This window comes from Acipenser ruthenus, unplaced genomic scaffold, assembly GCF_902713425.1.
Source record: "Acipenser ruthenus unplaced genomic scaffold, fAciRut3.2 maternal haplotype, whole genome shotgun sequence".
NCBI lineage: Eukaryota > Metazoa > Chordata > Actinopteri > Acipenseriformes > Acipenseridae > Acipenser > Acipenser ruthenus.
Window position 1 is genome coordinate 10,001 of NW_026708814.1, and position 20,000 is coordinate 30,000.

The 20,000-nt window shown below is 41.7% G+C and overlaps 2 long non-coding RNA genes across 2 annotated transcripts in view; both read right to left on the reverse strand.

Annotated features, from left to right (window-relative positions):
• Positions 1-1,311, reverse strand: part of LOC131736189 (uncharacterized) — a 6,895-nt gene extending 5,584 nt beyond the window's left edge. Inside the window, exons 1-2 of the long non-coding RNA XR_009327993.1 lie at positions 774-1,311; positions 1-535 (exon numbers count right to left, since the gene is read on the reverse strand). The exon at positions 1-535 is cut by the window's left edge and continues 5,584 nt beyond it. This is a non-coding gene — a long non-coding RNA (uncharacterized LOC131736189). The remainder of the gene's footprint in view (positions 536-773) is intronic.
• A 409-nt stretch (positions 1,312-1,720) lies between these two features.
• Positions 1,721-20,000, reverse strand: part of LOC131736190 (uncharacterized) — a 21,776-nt gene continuing 3,496 nt past the window's right edge. Inside the window, exon 2 of the long non-coding RNA XR_009327994.1 lies at positions 1,721-4,060. This is a non-coding gene — a long non-coding RNA (uncharacterized LOC131736190). The remainder of the gene's footprint in view (positions 4,061-20,000) is intronic.

Consider the following 20,000-nt stretch of genomic DNA (forward strand, 5'->3'; position numbering starts at 1 on the left):
CAGGATCACTCCCTCCTCTGAGTCTGTGAACCGCTAAAGAGAAGACTAACTGTAACTTATTAATCCTGCAAATGAACGCGGCGCGTCGCAGGCTTTGCTGATGCCTCTGTATAAAAAAAAAAAACAGATTGCAACTATAGATATTTTTAAAAAAAATTAATAAAGGTGAATGCCCCAGTTTGAATGCATTGCAATAGAGTCGCGAAATGGCACCGCCCTTGACCTCACCCGCCCAACGGAACTATTCAAGTTCTAGAACCGGAATCCCGTGCCTCGGTGACATCGCCCGCTGTCCTCGGAACTGTTCCCCCTCTCTTCTCTCCTTCCCAGGCTCCAGCTGTGCCCTGCTTTGAGAAAAATCAGTGCAAAAACTAAACAAAAAACTACAGCTCCCAGCATGCCTCAGCACTAGCAGCAACGGCGAGGCATGATGGGAGCTGGAGTTCTTTACGCAGGCGGGTTTAACTGAACCCAGTCCTGGTTATTATTAGGAATAGCCAGTTATACAAGGAGGAACCAGCATGCAGAATAAAAACTACAGCTCCCAGCATGCCTCAGCACTAGCGGCAACGGCGAGGCATGATGGGAGCTGGAGTTCTTTACACAGACAGGCTTGTTAATAGGACCCCCATGTTGAAAAGTACTAAAACAGACCACGTTAATCTGGCCTTCTGTGTACCTTTAGCTGCCTGTATAAAGAACTACAGCTCCCATCATCCCTCACCGCTAGTGCAGAGGCATGCTGGGAGCTGTAGTTTAAATCCCGATTCTACTTACAGATTTAGCAATTCTAAGCCTGTCTATGTAAAGAACTGGTGTTAATTTTCACAATAACCAGGACTTCAATAGAGTTTTCTCAATTCAGCTCACAATCACAGAGCAGCATAGTTAATATTATTATTGTTATTATCAGTATTTAGTATTAATAATATTAATATGAATATGAGTTTGTCTTTTGTTTCAAACGGCTGGTTAAAAGTTTTATAAATACATCAGCATTATTAGAATTATTATTATTATTATTATTATTATTATTATTAATATTATTAATATTATTAATCATCATCCATCATTACCATTATAATCTTTAACAATATTTTTATATTTTGCAAACTTTATTCTTTGAATATTTGAATTTCATTTTTTTCTCCACCAAAGAAAAAAATATATATACTCTTTTTTTTTTTTTGCATATAACATTAAATGATTCTCTTTTTAAACGTTTGTACTGTTTTTTTTTTCATATTTGTTCGTATCCATCATGCAACTTCATGCTGTATTTTAAGAAAAGAATATGCAACGTTCCTCCCCCCCCCCCCCCCCTCTCCTGTTTTTTTTTCAATTTGGAACATTCCGGGACCCCTCCTGTTTTTTTTTTTTCAATTTGGAACATTCCGGGACCCCTCCAGTTTTTTTTTCAATTTGGAACATTCCGGGACCCCTCCTGTTTTTTTTTTCAATTTGGAACATTCCGGGACCCCTCCTGTTTTTTTTTTTCAATTTGGAACATTCCGGGACCCCTCCTGTTTTTTTTTTTTCAATTTGGAACATTCCGGGACCCCTCCTGTTTTTTTTTCAATTTGGAACATTCCAGGACCCCTCCTGTTTTTTTTCAACTTGGAACATTCCGGGACCCCTCCTGTTTTTTTTTTCAATTTGGAACATTCCAGGACCCCTCCTGTTTTTTTTTTTAATTTGGAACATTCCGGGACCCCTCCTGTTGTTTTTTTTCAATTTGGAACATTCCGGGACCCCTCCTGTTTTTTTTTTTTAATTTGGAACATTCCGGGACCCCTCCTGTTTTTTTTTTCAATTTGGAACATTCCGGGACCCCTCCTGTTTTTTTTTTCAATTTGAAACATTCCGGGACCCCTCCAGTTTTTCTTTTCAATTTGGAACATTCCGGGACCCCTCCTGTATTTTTTTCAATTTGGAACATTCCGGGACCCCTCCTGTTTTTTTTTCAATTTGGAACATTCCGGGACCCCTCCTGTATTTTTTTCAATTTGGAACATTCCAGGATTCTTAACTCAATCCTGAGTCGATTGCACCTGTCTGGAAGTCGCCCGTTTCCGATTCATAACCCCTCGGGTTTGCATTCCCAAATCCAAACGATCCTTCAAACAGGCACTGTAATCCCAAATCGAAGTCTTCTTCAGTCCCAGACTCCTTTCAATCGAGGTCCTTTCAATAGCCTTGCACTTACAAGCGTAAAGTCTTTGTTATTAAGAGTTTTCTTAGTATTATTCATTTAATAAATATTGATCAATCGGTACTGTTTTGTGTTATGTGAATTCCATTCTCACACAATTGTCCATCGTTTCTGAAGATTTCCTTTGATATATATAAATATATGTAGATATAGGTGTATATGTGTGTGTGTGTGTGTGTGTGTGTGTGTCACACACACACACACACACACACACACACACACACACACACACACACACTCAACACCCCATTGCTTCTGCAGTTTTAATTCGCTGTGCGTCTAAAAATCAAACCACCGTCTCTGAAAATCCTGGTCCACAGTGAACAGTCACATTAGGGCTGGTCTGCTTCAGTGGACGATTTTAATAGACCACCCAAGCACGTCCCGTCACGCAGGAGGAGAGGAGGAACACGCCGGATCACGGACTGTGTTTTGAGTTTTGTTTGTCTAATTCAAGCACAAAGCGGTCAATGGTTATTGAATTGAGATTCTCAAGCCCAGAGGTGTTTTCATGCAGGCCGATAGATCAAGGCTTAAAATCACAAATCTTGGGGTGTTTGGACAAATATACACACAGTTGTATATATATATATATATATATATATATATATATATATATATATATATATATATATATATATATATATATATATATATATATATATGTAGAATGGTTTCGTTCTTTGTAGAGTGACCTTCCCATAGCTTGTAGAGTCCATCATACGTCATACGTCACACGTCCTCAGCAATAGCGGCGCGCAGATTTTAACCGGAGATGCGTTGAAGTCTGTAGGGTCCGAATTGGAGAGCGCGTTACTCAATGATGCGTTATCTGGAGTGCTGGATCCATAGATCGAGAGATATGTTGAGATGTATATATTTATATATATTTATATAGTTGGTCTTCTGTGTTTTGTTATTTAAGTCCCGTTCTTAATTCCTGTTGGCTGTTGGATGGCGGTGGGTTTGGTTTTGTAATCCGAAAGGGAAATTGGAGAAGAAAATAATAATAATAATAATAATAATAATAATAATAATAATAATAATAATAATAATAATAATAATAAATAAATATATAAATGGGTCGGATTTAAAATAGAAATAAATTAATTAATACAGTTGAAATTCTAATCAAACCTGCAGATTAAGACTTACAGAGAAAGTTGAAAAAAACACACACATTAAATAATTAATCAGTTCAATAAATAAATATATACATAAATAATTCTCCCCCCCCCAATAAAAAAGACAAAAATTAATAAATAAATCCAATGCTAATAATAATAATAATAATAATAATAATAATAATAATAATAATAATAATAATAATAATAATAATAAATGTCCTGAGTTCTTGCCCTCGTCCGTTTCTCCCGTTGAGGGGGGAGGGAGAGGAGGAGGTGGGGGCTGAGTTTGTATTTCTCTGTTAACTAATCGTCCAGCAAAAACAAAATCAACCCTTAACGACCGACCGACTAACTGATTAATCAAATAACCAGCAGGTGCAAACAGGCGCCGTTTAAATCCAAGCCAGCCAGCGAATCTGATAAATCGATGAATGGGGTAATCAATGAAACGGTTGCACATTGATTTCGGGAGCTTGTTAATTTGTATCATTGCATACACGGCTGGCACGTGCTACACCACGACCCCTCCCCTCTCTCCCCCTCCCCCCCCCCCCAGATATGAAAATGTAAAACGAAAAAAACCAAACTGTGAAATGCAGTGCTGAGGCTGGGAGGTTCCACTGAGGCAGGGAAAAGAGGGGTGAGGAGGGAGGTTTCTATTTTACAGCAACAGCTTCTGCTTGCATATATCTGACAAGCACGGGGCTGTCAGCGTGATTCTCTGTGGATAGAAACAAAACAATGAATAAATAATAATAATAATAATAATAATAATAATAATAATAATAATAATAATAATAATCACAAATCAAAATAATACAAAGTTAAAGAGGTAACAGAACCCCCCCCCCCGGTCAAATATAATGGTATCTCCCATAGCTCACCCCACCCCCACCCCCACCCCTATTTTACAGTCAACATGGTCTCTTCCAGAGTCAAACAATCCATTCTATTCAAGCTCAGTACATAACCAATCATCATGCAGCACTTGCATATAGTCCCCGCCCCCTTGCATCTAATTTACATCATTTACATAACATTATACATGAAGGCAAATATATATATATATATTATATTGACACTGATATGAATTATTGCCATCTACGTGTTGATTAATTAATAAAAAATAGTGAATTCCTTTTCAATCGCATTTCAATGAGAAGTCTTCCAGTCCAAGTTGTGAGGCTGAAGACACTGAGAAAGACTTCTAGTCGTTAGTCATTGAATTCACACTGAAGACACTGAGAAAGACTTCTAGTCGTTTCTCATTGAATTCACTCTGAAGACCCTGAGAAAGACTTCTAGTCGTTAGTCATTGAATTCACACTGAAGACACAGAGAAAGACTTCTAGTCGTTAGTCATTGAATTCACACTGAAGACCCTGAGAAAGACTTCTAGTCGTTAGTCATTGAATTCACAGTGAAGACACTGAGAAAGACTTCTAGTCGTTAGTCATTGAATTCACACTGAAGACCCTGAGAAAGACTTCTAGTCGTTAGTCATTGAATTCACACTGAAGACCCTGAGAAAGACTTCTAGTCGTTAGTCATTGAATTCACACTGAAGACACTGAGAAAGACTTCTAGTCGTTAGTCATTGAATTCATGAGAATTTTCTAATTCAATCGTCCAGTAAACCCACTTTAAAGTCTATAATATACCAATATAAATATAGCTAGCTATCTATATATATTTGCCTTCACTATATATACATATTTTTTTACATTTTCATTTTTTTTAAAAACGTATTTCATATAGAATCTTGTATTATTGCTTGCATTGGAAGTCCGTGCACGATAAGAGAACAGAAATTATTAATTATTATGAAAACTACGACGTATGGGAGTGAATGGGGGGGGGGGGGGGAGAGGGGGAGGAGGGTCTCAATCGTTAAAAATGCATTTTTCTCTCAGTAATATCGCCTTAGACAAAAAAAACAAATGCCTTAATCTTAATAGAACTAGCTTTCTATCCCTGTCTATGTTTCTATCTCGTTATCTATACCTAGCTAAGTATTAATATATAGAGAGAGAGTAATATTGTTATGATATGGGTTCAAGACCTGAGTATGTAGATCGTTCAGAAAAAAAAAAACAACAGTATACTTATTACATTTGCACATAAACGACGGTGATGTGACACGTTTAGAATGCGCACTGTTTAGAATGTACAGTGTTTAGAATGCGCATGTTTAGAATGCGCACGTTTAGAATGTGCACGTTTAGAATGTACAGTGTTTAGAATGTAGTGTTTAGAATGCGCACGTTTAGAATGCGCACGTTTAGAATGTACAGTGTTTAGAATGCGCACGTTTAGAAGGTACAGTGTTTAGAATGCGCACGTTTAGAATGTACACTGTTTAAAATGTTCTCTTAAAAAAATAGCAGTGTATATATATATATAGAGAGAGAGAGAGATCTACAGCTCTGGTCAAAACGTTTATATCACCTACAACTTTAGAACTGAGGCAGAATTATATATAGATATATTTTCAATTTTCAATTGTTAAGTGAAGTCTCCGGAAAAATACAAAGCTGCGCGGAATTCAATATGTTAACAAGGGAACATTATTCAGCAGCTTTCATTGGACTCTATGAAGCTGAGGGAGTTCATTCTATATAGAGGGTGTGGAATTCAATATGTTAACAAGGGAACATTATTCAGCAGCTTTCATTGGACTCTATGAAGCTGAGGGAGTTCATTCTATATAAAGGGGGTGGAATTCAATATGTTAACAAGGGAACATTATTCAGCAGCTTTCATTGGACTCTGTGAAGCTGAGGGAGTTCATTCTATATAGAGGGGGTGGAATTCAATATGTTAACAAGGGAACATTATTCAGCAGCTTTCATTGGACTCTATGAAGCTGAGGGAGTTCATTCTATATAGAGGGGGTGGAATTCAATATGTTAACAAGGGAACATTATTCAGCAGCTTTCATTGGACTCTATGAAGCTGAGGGAGTTCATTCTATATAGAGGAGGTGGAATTCAATATGTTAACAAGGGAACATTATTCAGCAGCTTTCATTGGACTCTGTGAAGCTGAGGGAGTTCATTCTATATAGAGGGGGTGGAATTCAATATGTTAACAAGGGAACATTATTCAGCAGCTTTCATTGGACTCTATGAAGCTGAGGGAGTTCATTCTATATAGAGGGGGTGGAATTCAATATGTTAACAAGGGAACATTATTCAGCAGCTTTCATTGGACTCTATGAAGCTGAGTGAGTTCATTCTATATAGAGGGGGTGGAATTCAATATGTTAACAAGGGAACATTATTCAGCAGCTTTCATTGGACTCTATGAAGCTGAGGGAGTTCATTCTATATAGAGGGGGTGGAATTCAATATGTTAACAAGGGAACATTATTCAGCAGCTTTCATTGGACTCTATGAAGCTGAGGGAGTTCATTCTATATAGAGGGGGTGGAATTCAATATGTTAACAAGGGAACATTATTCAGCAGCTTTCATTGGACTCTATGAAGCTGAATCAGTTCATTCTATATAGAGGGGGTGGAATTCAATATGTTAACAAGGGAACATTATTCAGCAGCTTTCATTGGACTCTATGAAGCTGAGGGAGTTCATTCTATATAGAGAGTGTGGAATTCAATATGTTAACAAGGGAACATTATTCAGCATCTTTCATTGGACTCTATGAAGCTGAGGGAGTTCATTCTATATAGAGGGGGTGGAATTCAATATGTTAACAAGGGAACATTATTCAGCAGCTTTCATTGGACTCTATGAAGCTGAGGGAGTTCATTCTATATAGAGGGGGTGGAATTCAATATGTTAACAAGGGAACATTATTCAGCATCTTTCATTGGACTCTATGAAGCTGAGGGAGTTCATTCTATATAGAGGGGGATGATGCAAAACTTTTGGCCATAGCTGTACATGATGTATGGTAATAGAGGTCTGTATCGCTTGTGATACGAGACCACAGCATAAAGAACTACAGCTCCCAGCATGCCTCGCCATGGCCGCGGGTGCAGAGGCATGCTGGGAGCTGTAGTCCTATAGCCAGGGCTGGAGCGATTCACTGTGTCTCGATGAATCGCGATGCTTTCTTTACATGATGTGTCGTAATAGAGGTCTGTATCGCTTGTGATAGGAGACCGCAGCATAAAGAACTACAGCTCCCAGCATGCCTCGCCATGGCCGCGGGTGCAGAGGCATGCTGGGAGCTGTAGTCCTAGCCAGCAAAAAATGAGTTTATACTATCGGGTGGTGATGCAAACCCTTTGGCCATCGCTGTAGAGTGTGGGTCGTTCCGTTCAGTGTTTTTAATATCCAGTTAAACGCTGTGCAGTCGTTTGTGAAATGTGATTTCGTAGTGATGTTTTTAGACATGCTTAAAAGTTTAGCGAATGTAACTGAAACACCTCGAACAAATGTGCAAATAAATCGATTAAAAAAGCAATCGTAAAAACCAATATCGAAACACAAGATAAAGAAACCGATATTCAAAATATCGCCCATCCCCAAAGAGATAGAGGAATTCGTTGGTAAATTACAAACAAAACGTTTGCCAGCGCTGTCGAGGCAGAATCGTCCTCAGATTAATAAAAGGCTCGCATTTCAGCCAGTTCTTGAGCAAGAATCTTTCCTTTCATGCTTTCTTTCTTTCCTTCCTTTCATTTTCCGTTCATTTTTTCCCCATCGTCGCTCCTTTTTTTAAAAAAAAAAAAACATTCTGGAGTCTTCGAAAACAAGCAAAAACAAATAAATCTCTCCAAAATTAAAATCCAGATACTGTTTTTGAAGATCTCATCACGCACCGCCTACACAGAAAGAAAGAAAAAAACTACAAGTCCCAGGATGCAACACGGCTGGCGGGAGCAGGAAGGAAAGAAGTTTGAGAGGGAAGCGTAGGCCACGCCCTTTAATGCCACGCCCCCCAGTACTCCTTTTTTTAAAGTCATTTTAAGCAGATCAAAGAACAGCAGACAGCGCCCCCTGGCCCCCTGGATGATTCACAGCAGCACGGATTCATTTTGCATTGAAATGTATTTAGTTGCAGTCCAATATCATACACTGTATATAATGCTATGATAATACCTTGCTTTGGTGCTGAATATTGTTCAAGCAATATAAGTTTACAGATTTCTATTTGCGTGTCGGGGGGGGGGGGGGGGGGGAGTCTTCAAGGGGGCGCTGATAATTTTCATAATAACAATTTTAAATATTTTTTTTCACAGCATTTTGTTTTTCGCGTTCAGTTACTTCCTAAATCTAAATCCTCTCACGGAGTTTGCATTTAATTTTGTGTTGCTCAGCGGGGTGATGTGTTTGCATATTAGTTGTTTTTTTGGGGGGGGTGGTGACGTGGATCCATGCTATAATATGGACGGGATGGGGGACCGGCAGCGGCGCAGCGGCCCCGGTGCCTCGTAGGGTTCAAACGGCGGGTTTGTGACCGGAGTCAATCTCATGGAGTTCCCCGTCATCCCCGCGATGTTATTCAGGCTTCGGGATTTCTCGCATCCGGCTGGTTTTGACAGAGAGGCAGGCAGGCAGACAGGAAGCGTCAACAGTTGTGTTTTGAAGTTGATTAAATAATAATAATAATAATAATAATAATAATAATAATAATAATAATAATAATAATAATAATAATAATAATAAAAAGAAGACGAAATAAATTAAAAAAGACAAGACAGACAAAATGAAAAAAAAAACATGAGTATCATGATTTTTTTTGGCAGTAAAAAACAGTCAATACATTTTTTTATCAAAACATTTTTTTAAAAGATATGTATATATATATATATATATATATCGCTAGCCCAGTCAGCACTAATGACCTTTGAATGTTGAAACACTGTGCTCTAGTCTAGCTGCTATAGTCAATCAAACACTGTGCTCTAGTCTAGCTGCTATAGTCAATCAAACACTGTGCTCTAGTCTAGCTGCTATAGTCAATCAAACACTGTGCTCTAGTCTAGCTGCTATAGTCAAACACTGTGCTCTAGTCTAGCTGCTATAGTCAGTCAAACACTGTGCTCTAGTCTAGCTGCTATAGTCAATCAAACACTGTGCTCTAGTCTAGCTGCTATAGTCAATCAAACACTGTGCTCTAGCCTAGCTGCTATAGTCAAACACTGTGCTCTAGTCTAGCTGCTATAGTCAATCAAACACTGTGCTCTAGTCTAGCTGCTATAGTCAGCAATCAAACACTGTGCTCTAGTCTAGCTGCTGTAGTCAATCAAACACTGTGCTCTAGTCTAGCTGCTATAGTCAATCAAACACTGTGCTCTAGTCTCGCTGCTATAGTCAATCAAACACTGTGCTCTAGTCTAGCTGCTATAGTCAATCAAACACTGCTCTAGTCTCGCTGCTATAGTCAATCAAACACTGTGCTCTAGTCTAGCTGCTATAGTCAATCAAACACTGTGCTCTAGTGTAGCTGCTATAGTCAGCAATCAAACACTGTGCTCTAGTCTAGCTGCTATAGTCAAACACTGTGCTCTAGTCTAGCTGCTATAGTCAGCAATCAAACACTGTGCTCTAGTCTAGCTGCTATAGTCAAACACTGTGCTGTAGTCTAGCTGCTATAGTCAATCAAACACTGTGCTCTAGTCTAGCTGCTATAGTCAATCAAACACTGTGCTCTAGTCTAGCTGCTATAGTCAATCAAACACTGTGCTCTAGTCTAGCTGCTATAGTCAATCAAACACTGTGCTCTAGTCTAGCTGCTGTAGTCAATCAAACACTGTGCTCTAGTCTAGCTGCTATAGTCAATCAAACACTGTGCTCTAGTCTAGCTGCTATAGTCAATCAAACACTGTGCTCTAGTCTAGCTGCTGTAGTCAATCAAACACTGTGCTCTAGTCTAGCTGCTGTAGTCAAACACTGTGCTCTAGTCTAGCTGCTAGTCAATCAAACACTGTGCTCTAGTCTAGCTGCTATAGTCAATCAAACACTGTGCTCTAGTCTAGCTGCTATAGTCAATCAAACACTGTGCTCTAGTCTAGCTGCTATAGTCAATCAAACACTGTGCTCTAGTCTAGCTGCTATAGTCAGTCAAACACTGTGCTCTAGTCTAGCTGCTGTAGTCAGCAATCAAACACTGTGCTCTAGTCTAGCTGCTATAGTCAATCAAACACTGTGCTCTAGTCTAGCTGCTATAGTCAATCAAACACTGTGCTCTAGTCTAGCTGCTGTAGTCAATCAAACACTGTGCTCTAGTCTAGCTGCTATAGTCAATCAAACACTGTGCTCTAGTCTAGCTGCTATAGTCAAACACTGTGCTCTAGTCTAGCTGCTATAGTCAATCAAACACTGTGCTCTAGTCTAGCTGCTAGTCAATCAAACACTGTGCTCTAGTCTAGCTGCTATAGTCAATCAAACACTGTGCTCTAGTCTAGCTGCTATAGTCAATCAAACACTGTGCTCTAGTCTAGCTGCTGTAGTCAATCAAACACTGTGCTCTAGTCTAGCTGCTATAGTCAGCAATCAAACACTGTGCTCTAGTCTAGCTGCTATAGTCAATCAAACACTGTGCTCTAGTCTAGCTGCTGTAGTCAATCAAACACTGTGCTCTAGTCTAGCTGCTGTAGTCAATCAAACACTGTGCTCTAGTCTAGCTGCTATAGTCAATCAAACACTGTGCTCTAGTCTAGCTGCTGTAGTCAATCAAACACTGTGCTCTAGTCTAGCTGCTGTAGTCAATCAAACACTGTGCTCTAGTCTAGCTGCTATAGTCAATCAAACACTGTGCTCTAGTCTAGCTGCTAGTGTTTGATTGACTATAGCAGCTAGACTAGAGCACAGTGTTTGATTGACTATAGCAGCTAGACCAGAGCACAGTACTACAGTGTTTTTTTTAATTTATTCTTTGGTCAGGAGCTGTGAGTTTTTGAATGTGGGCAGCGATATTGTCACATGCTCTATTCAGAAAGCATTAGCCTTCGTTCAGCAGAGGAATGCTACTGCTTTGTGAATACAGCTTCAGGGAAATGCTTGAGATGTGAAACAGGAACAGAGGGATGAGACTGTAAGACTGATTTTCGGATCGCTGTTTCTTACAATGCATTCCGAGCCACAGATTTCGTAAGTCCAATGGACTCCCCTTTCCCTGTCTCTGATGGTACAAGCCCGGGAGCACAGTAGACTGTATTAGTGAAGGGACTGTACCATTACAAGCGGGGAAAGGGGGGGGTGTCGACTGGAGAGATTGAGTTGTATTTGTGATCAGGTAATGGCTGTTTCTGAGAGTGCATTGAAGTATGGCAGACCTCGTTAGGATTACCTGATTAACGTTATTTGTTTTGTTAATTTTTTTTCCACATCGAAGCAGCATGCATGGAGAAGCAGGGAGGGGCCGTGTTTGATGATCTTTCAGTAAATATCCTTTGATTGGCCATAGCTGCAGCACTGTATAGTTCTGATGGGAGTTTTTGTAAAACATGTTATAATCAAGGCTTGATAGAGATATCGGACTCTCTTCTGATTCAGGTACTATTGTGTGTGTGCCATTTAATTATATACTGTGTGTGTTTGTCTGTGTGTGTTTCTGTGTGTGTCTGTCTGTGTGTGTTGCTCTATGTGTGTGTCTCTGTCTCTGTGTCTGTGTGTGTGTCTGTGTGTGAGTCGCTCTATGTGTGTGTCTGTGTGTCTCCCTATGTGCGTGTATGTCTGTGTGTGTGTGTCTCTGTGTGTTTGTCTGTGTGTTTGTGTCTCTATTTTTGTGTCTGTGTGTTTGTCGTTCTATGTGTGTTTCTGTGTCTGTGTGTCTGTGTGTGTCTTTGTGTGTGTGCGTCTATATATATGTGTGTGTGTGTGTCTCTTTGTGTGTGTGTGTGTGTGTGTCTAACACGTAACAAAACCTCAGCAAACAGTACAGTGCATATGAATTCACTTTGCACCCGTGCCTCTCACAATGGAGCATGTCAGCGTGAGAGAGCAGCTGAATCTCAGAGTCAGTGCTGTGCCGTATCTCCGTGCTTCCCCGCGTCATTTCAAAGCACATACATGTCAGCCCAGCGTCCAATAACATGCAACAGCAACACACACACACACACACACTTACACACACACACACGGATAGATAGATAGAGAAAGTCATAATCTGACAAACAAAGAAAATGAACTAATAATAATAATATTTTTTTAAATATGTTCAAATTATTATTTTTTTATAACAACTAAACTACCTTGGTCTCTTCAAAGGTTTTGCATGTAACTCAAACTGTGTATTTGCAAAAACTTCACCTTTAAATATCGCAAGTGTCACTTAGTTTTAGTTTTACGTTTTCATGAAGTTTGCTGTCAATCCAGAGAGTGCCGCAGTCACTCAAACACTGTGTTTGTTATTTCTGTCTCTCTGAGTCTGCGTTGCTTTGACTGTGAGTTCAGGAGCTGCTCTTCAGTTCTAGCTGCGCTGCCGTAGTTATTGTATTGTGAATCGGGACAGCCCTGGCTATAGGACTACAGCTCCCAGCATGCCTCTGCACCCGCGGCCATGGCGAGGCAAGCTGGGAGCTGTAGTTCTTTATGCTGCGGTCTCCTATCACAAGCGATACAGACCTCTATTACGACACATCATGTAAAGAAAGCATCGCGATTCATCGAGACACAGTGAATCGCTCCAGCCCTGGCTACAGGACTACAGCTCCCAGCATGCCTCTGCACCCGCGGCCGTGGCGAGGCATGCTGGGAGCTGTAGTTCTTTATGCTGCGGTCTCGTATCACAAGCGATACAGACCTCTATTACGACACATCATGTAAAGAAAGCATCGCGATTCATCGAGACACAGTGAATCGCTCCAGCCCTGGCTATAGGACTACAGCTCCCAGCATGCCTCTGCACCCGCTGCCATGGTGAGGCATGCTGGGAGCTGTAGTTCTTTAACTCTAGAGCTCTGCTGTGGTCTCGCATCACAATACAAATCATTTCAACACGTCGATTCAGCTGCCTGCCGTAGACTCGTGTTGGCTCATTTATATTAGTGATAGCGCCATCTAGTGCACGGCTAGGGCACTGCCGGCAATCCCACGTGTCAGATCACTAGGGGGCGCTGTCTCTTCTATAAACACTCTGGCTGTGTTACACTGTGGCAGGCAGCTGACGTGTTGAAATGATTTGTATTGTGATGCGAGACCACAGCAGAGCTCTAGAGTTAAAGAACTACAGCTCCCAGCATCCCTCGCCACGGCCGCGGGTGCAGAGGCATGCTGGGAGCTGTAGTCCTATAGCCAGGGCTGTCCCGATTCACAATACAATAACTAGGGCAGCGCAGCTAGAACTGAAGAGCAGCTCCTGAACTCACAGTCAAAGCAACGCAGACTCAGAGACTCAGAAATAATAAACACAGTGTTTGAGTGACTGCGATACAGTCAGAGTGATGATTTTACAAACAGTAAACTTCAGATAATGCTGGCTGAAAAACTTTTAGATATAAATGTAGATAAAATCATTGCTAGGGAGATATTTTGGTGTATATATATATATATATATATATATATATATATATATATATATATATATATAGATAGATAGATAGATAGATAGATAGATAGATAGATAGATAGATAGATAGATAGATAGATAGACACACAATAATAATATTATTAAAACATTATTATCTAAATAATGATTATAATAATAATGAAATATTATTATCAGTGATCTTTAACTACAGTTGAATATATATATATATATATATAAAAATTAATTTTAATTATATAAATCTTAGTTTTGAAGCCAGCAGATCCTGAGCAACTCCCTTATAAAATGGTCAGATATGAAAATATGAAGAATTCCTTTTCCCTTTGAAACATGACGGGGCTTTTGTGATAAGCACTGTGTTCCACCCAGCACTGAGACTCACGACCAAACAGGAGGAGAAGATGAGGGGGAAACGTCTCCTAGTTACCCTGCAAAATACCACCCTAGTGATCTCAAACTGCACTTACAATGTAATTATAATACAGTCTAGTCTAGCGATCTCAAACTGCACTTACAATGTAATTATAATACAGTCTAGTGATCTCAAACTGCAGTTACAATGTAATTATAATACAGTCTAGTCTAGTGATCTCAAACTGCAGTTACAATGTCATTATAATACAGTCTAGTGATCTAAAACTGCAGTTACAATGTAATTATAATACAGTCTAGTCTAGTGATCTCAAACTGCAGTTACAATGTAATTATAATACAGTCTAGTCTAGTGATCTCAAACTGCAGTTACAATGTCATTATAATACAGTCTAGTGATCTCAAACTGCAGTTACAATGTAATTATAATACAGTCTAGTGATCTCAAACTGCAGTTACAATGTAATTATAATACAGTCTAGTGATCTCAAACTGCAGTTACAATGTAATTATAATACAGTCTAGTGATCTCAAACTGCAGTTACAATGTAATTATAATACAGTCTAGTGATCTCAAACTGCAGTTACAATGTAATTATAATACAGTCTAGTCTAGTGATCTCAAACTGCAGTTACAATGTAATTATAATACAGTCTAGTCTAGTGATCTCAAACTGCAGTTACAATGTAATTATAATACAGTCTAGTCTAGTGATCTCAAACTGCAGTTACAATGTAATTATAATACAGTCTAGTGATCTCAAACTGCAGTTACAATGTAATTATAATACAGTCTAGTCTAGTGATCTCAAACTGCAGTTACAATGTCATTATAATACAGTCTAGTGATCTAAAACTGCAGTTACAATGTAATTATAATACAGTCTAGTCTAGTGATCTCAAACTGCAGTTACAATGTCATTATAATACAGTCTAGTGATCTCAAACTGCAGTTACAATGTAATTATAATACAGTCTAGTGATCTCAAACTGCAGTTACAATGTAATTATAATACAGTCTAGTGATCTCAAACTGCATTTACAATGTAATTATAATACAGTCTAGTCTAGTGATCTCAAACTGCAGTTACAATGTAATTATAATACAGTCTAGTGATCTCAAACTGCATTTACAATGTAATTATAATACAGTCTAGTCTAGTGATCTCAAACTGCAGTTACAATGTAATTATAATACAGTCTAGTGATCTCAAACTGCAGTTCCAATGTAATTCCAGTCAGTGTGTCTCAGTGCTGGTTGGGGTTCAGTTGCTGTTGCCCTTGCGTTTGCCCCTGCTCTAGCTGCCCTGGGCTAATTGAGATTTGGAAAGGGTACCTACCTCCCTCCTTATACTTTTGTTACACTACGAGGGGCAGGCATCGACCCTACAGAGGTGGAGGGGGAGGGGGGGGGGGGGGGAGATGGAGATTAATCAGACTGGGAGAGGGGAAGAGGGTGGATAGGGGGTGAGGCAAAGATTGACTCTAAAAACCACAGTGAGAGGAGAGAGAGAAGAGAAGAGAGAGAGAGGAGAGAGAGAGGAGAGAGAGGAGAGAGGAGGAGGAGAGAGAGGAGAGAGAGAGGAGAGGAGAGAGAGAGGAGAGAGGAGAGAGAGGAGAGAGAAGAGAGGAGATAGGAGACAGGAGAGAGAGGAGAGAGGAGAGGAGAGGGGAGAGGAGAGAGGAGAGGGGAGAGGAGAGAGAGAGGAGAGAGAGAGGAGAGATAGGAGAGAGGAGAGGAGAGAGAAAGGAGAGAGGGGAGAGAGAGGAGAGAGGAGAGAGAGGAGAGAGGAGAGAGAAAGGAGAGAGGGGAGAGAGAGGAGGGGAGAGAGGAGAGGAGAGGAGAGAGAGGAGAGAGGGGAGAGAGAGGAGAGGGGAGAGAGGAGAGAGGAGAGGAGAGAGGAGAGGAGAGAGGACAGAGAGGAGAGAGAGGAGAGGAGAGAGGGGAGAGGGGAGAGAGGAGAGGGGAGAGAGGAGAGGAGGGGAGAGGAGAGAGGAGAGGGGAGAGGAGAGGAGAGGAGAGAGGGGAGAGAGGAGAGGAGAGAGGACAGAGAGGAGAGGAGAGAGGAGAGGGGAGAGAAGAGAGAGAGGAGAGAGGAGAGGAGAGAGGAGAGGACAGAGGAGAGAGGAGAGAGAGGAGAAGAGAGAGAGGAGAGAGGAGAGAGAGGAGAGGAGAGGAGAGAGAGAAGAGGAGAGAGAGAGGAGGGAGAGGAGAGAGGAGAGGAGAGAGAGAGGAGGGAGAGGAGAGAGGAGAGGAGAGAGAGAGGAGGGAGAGGAGAGAGGAGAGAGAGGAGAGGAGAGAGGAGAGGGGAGAGAAGAGAGAGAGGAGAGAGGAGAGGAGAGAGGAGAGGACAGAGGAGAGAGGAGAGAGAGGAGAAGAGAGAGAGGAGAGAGGAGAGAGAGGAGAGGAGAGGAGAGAGAGAAGAGGAGAGAGAGAGGAGGGAGAGGAGAGAGGAGAGGAGAGAGAGAGGAGGGAGAGGAGAGAGGAGAGGAGAGAGAGAGGAGGGAGAGGAGAGAGGAGAGAGAGGAGAGGAGAGAGAGGGGAGAGAGAGAGGAGGGAGAGGAGAGAGGAGAGGAGAGAGAGAGGAGGGAGAGGAGAGAGGAGAGGAGAGAGGACAGAGAGGAGAGAGAGGAGAGAGGAGGAGGGAGGAGAGGGGAGAGGACAGAGAGGAGAGGAGAGAGGAGAGGGGAGAGAGGAGAGGACAGAGGAGAGAGGAGAGAGAGGAGAAGAGAGAGAGGAGAGAGGAGAGGAGAGGAGAGAGAGGAGAGAGGAGAGAGGAGAGAGAGGAGAGAGAGGAGAGAGAGGACAGAGAAAGACAGAGACACACGGAGCTACAAAAATCATTTCATTTTCAAACCAGACTTTCTTCTTTGACCTCTAACAACCAAGGACGTGTGACTATCTGAAAGCGCGCCTCATGCAAACAGAGATTTCTCAAGCCCAGCTATAGCTATGTGTGTCTCTTTCGAAAGTGCACATCGGTGAGCTGTGCAGCGGGTGGAGGTGCAGGACACACAGGGGAGACCCAGGGAGTTTCTTTGGGACCTGCGATCACTTTAAAAGGCCATCACAATACAGTGCAGTTCATTCTAACTGAAGCCCTCCAGCCAAGATCAGACCGATTTGACTCAACCAAAGACGAGGCGATTCTTTCTGACAGTCATTTAAAACGCCAGCTTCAATCAAAACACATTCTGGTGCTTATTTCAAACCACAAGCCTCTTATTAGCTTTATTAACAGGATCACTGGCCCCTCCCTTTAAAGGAGCGCTGACCATCTTTAAAATCCATTCTCTCACCTCTTATTAGCTTTATTAACAGGATCACTGGCCCCTCCCTTTAAAGGAGTGCTGACCATCTTTAAAATCCATTCTCTCACCTCTTATTAGCTTTATTAACAGGATCACTGGCCCCTCCCTTTAAAGGAGCGCTGACCATCTTTAAAATCCATTCTCTCACCTCTTATTAGCTTTATTAACAGGATCACCGGCCCCTCCCTTTAAAGGAGCGCTGACCATCTTTAAAATCCATTCTCTCACCTCTTATTAGCTTTATTAACAGGATCACTGACCCCTCCCTTTAAAGGAGCGCTGACCATCTTTAAAATCCATTCTCTCACCTCTTATTAGCTTTATTAACAGGATCACTGACCCCTCCCTTTAAAGGAGCGCTGGCCATCTTTAAAATCCATTCTCTCACCTCTTATTAGCTTTATTAACAGGATCACTGGCCCCTCCCTTTAAAGGAGTGCTGGCCATCTTTAAAATCCATTCTCTCACCTCTTATTAGCTTGATTAACACAAGTCTGGTTTTATGATATGATTTTCGCATTCTCCTCTCTTCTTGTATTCATTGTGGACTTGCTGTCAATCTTTGCATTATTGTAAACATTACTGGAGGATGAAGACATGACAGATATACACACTGATGAAAACACAATACATATACATATATACTGAGAGAGAGAGAAGAGGGAGAGAGAGAGAGAGAGGGAGAGGGAGAGAGGCAGAGAGAGAGAGAGAGGCAGAGAGAGAGGGAGGAGAGAGGAGAGAGAGGAAGAGAGGTAGAGAGAGGGGAGAGAGAGACAGAGGAGAGGAGAGAGAGAGGGAGAGAGAGAGAGGGAGGAGAGAGGGAGAGAGAGGAAGAGAGTTAGAGAGAGGGGAGAGAGAGACAGAGGAGAGGAGAGAGAGGTAGAGAGAGAGAGGAGAGAGAGGGGGAGAGAGATAGAGAGGGGAGAAAGACAGAGGAGAGGAGAGAGAGGTAGAGAGAGAGGAGAGAGAAGAGAGGGGGAGAGAGGGACAGAGAGGGGAGAGAGAGAGAGAGAGAGAGAGAGGCAGAGAGAGAGGGAGGAGAGAGAGGGAGAGAGAGGAAGACAGGCAGAGAGAGAGGGAGGAGAGAGAGAGGGAGAGCGAGAGAGACAGAGGAGCGTAGAGAGAGGTAGAGAGAGAGAGAGAGAAAGGGGGAGAGAGATAGAGGGGGAGAGAGGGATGGAGAGAGAGACAGAGAGGGGTGAGAGGTAGAGAGAGAGAGGGGGAGAGAGATAGAGAGGGGAGAAAGACAGGGGAGAGGAGAGAGAAGAGAGGGGGAGAGGGACAGAGAGAGACAGAGAGAGGAGAGAGGCAGAGAGAGAGACAGAGAGAGAGGGGAGAGAGAGACAGAGGAGAGGAGAGAGAGGAGAGAGGAGAGAGAAGAGAGAGGGAGAGAGGCAGAGAGAGAGACAGAGACAATATATATGTATCATAGAGAATGTGTACATGCAATATATATAAAATTGGCTTCAAACAAACACACAGTTTTCTCTGCTATAAGAAAAATATTTAATATTTACATTATAGGTAGAATATATTATAATGTTGGGGATTGATTGCTGACTATAGCAGCTAGAAATGTATCATTGTGTTTTGAGTTTAGCCAATTTTATATATATATATATATAGAGACACACACACAACATCTAAATGCTAGTCATCCACAGATATATGTTGAAACGCATTTCAATGTATTTCTCAGCCACCACTGCAATACATTTCAATATAAAAACATCGCTCCATCACAACAGGACGAGGATACAAGAAAAGGAACTACACTCCCCATAATTCCACCGGCTCTACCCAGCAGTTCTATCAACCACTCGGCGGGGCGGTGCATTCTGGGAGCTGTAGTATTTAGTCTTTATCCACCTCGTTCCTTTCATTAAACAGGGCAAGGCAATGCGGGTTAGTCAGAGGGGGGGGAGGGGGCTGCGAATTGCCTTTAAGAAGTCGTTATTTATCGGCAGGTATTTAATGCATGGGTTAAGAGCGTGTTGGGTTTTAAAGCTACGAAATATGTATTCACTGAACTTAACTTAGCGATCGAGCCTCAGCTAAAGGCGATTAGCTTCCGCGCCGTTTTAGAAGCAAGGCGGCTTTTCTGTCATCCGAGGCTCTGACGTTATTTGATGCTTTCTGTACATGATTTATCGTAATAGAGGTCTGTATCGCTTGTGAAACGAGACCGCAGCATAAAGAACTACAGCTCCCAGCATGCCTCGCCATGGCCCGCGGGTGCAGTGGCATGCTGGGAGCTGTAGTCCTATAGACAGGGCTGGAGCGATTCACTGTGTCTCGATGAATCGCGATGCTTTCTTTACATGATGTGTCGTAATAGAGGTCTGTATCGCTTGTGATAGGAGACCGCAGCATAAAGAACTACAGCTCCCAGCATGCCTCGCCATGGCCGCGGGTGCAGAGGCATGCTGGGAGCTGTAGTTCTATAGCCAGGGCTGGAGCGATTCACTGTGTCTCGATGAATCGCGATGCTTTCTTTACATGATGTGTCGTAATAGA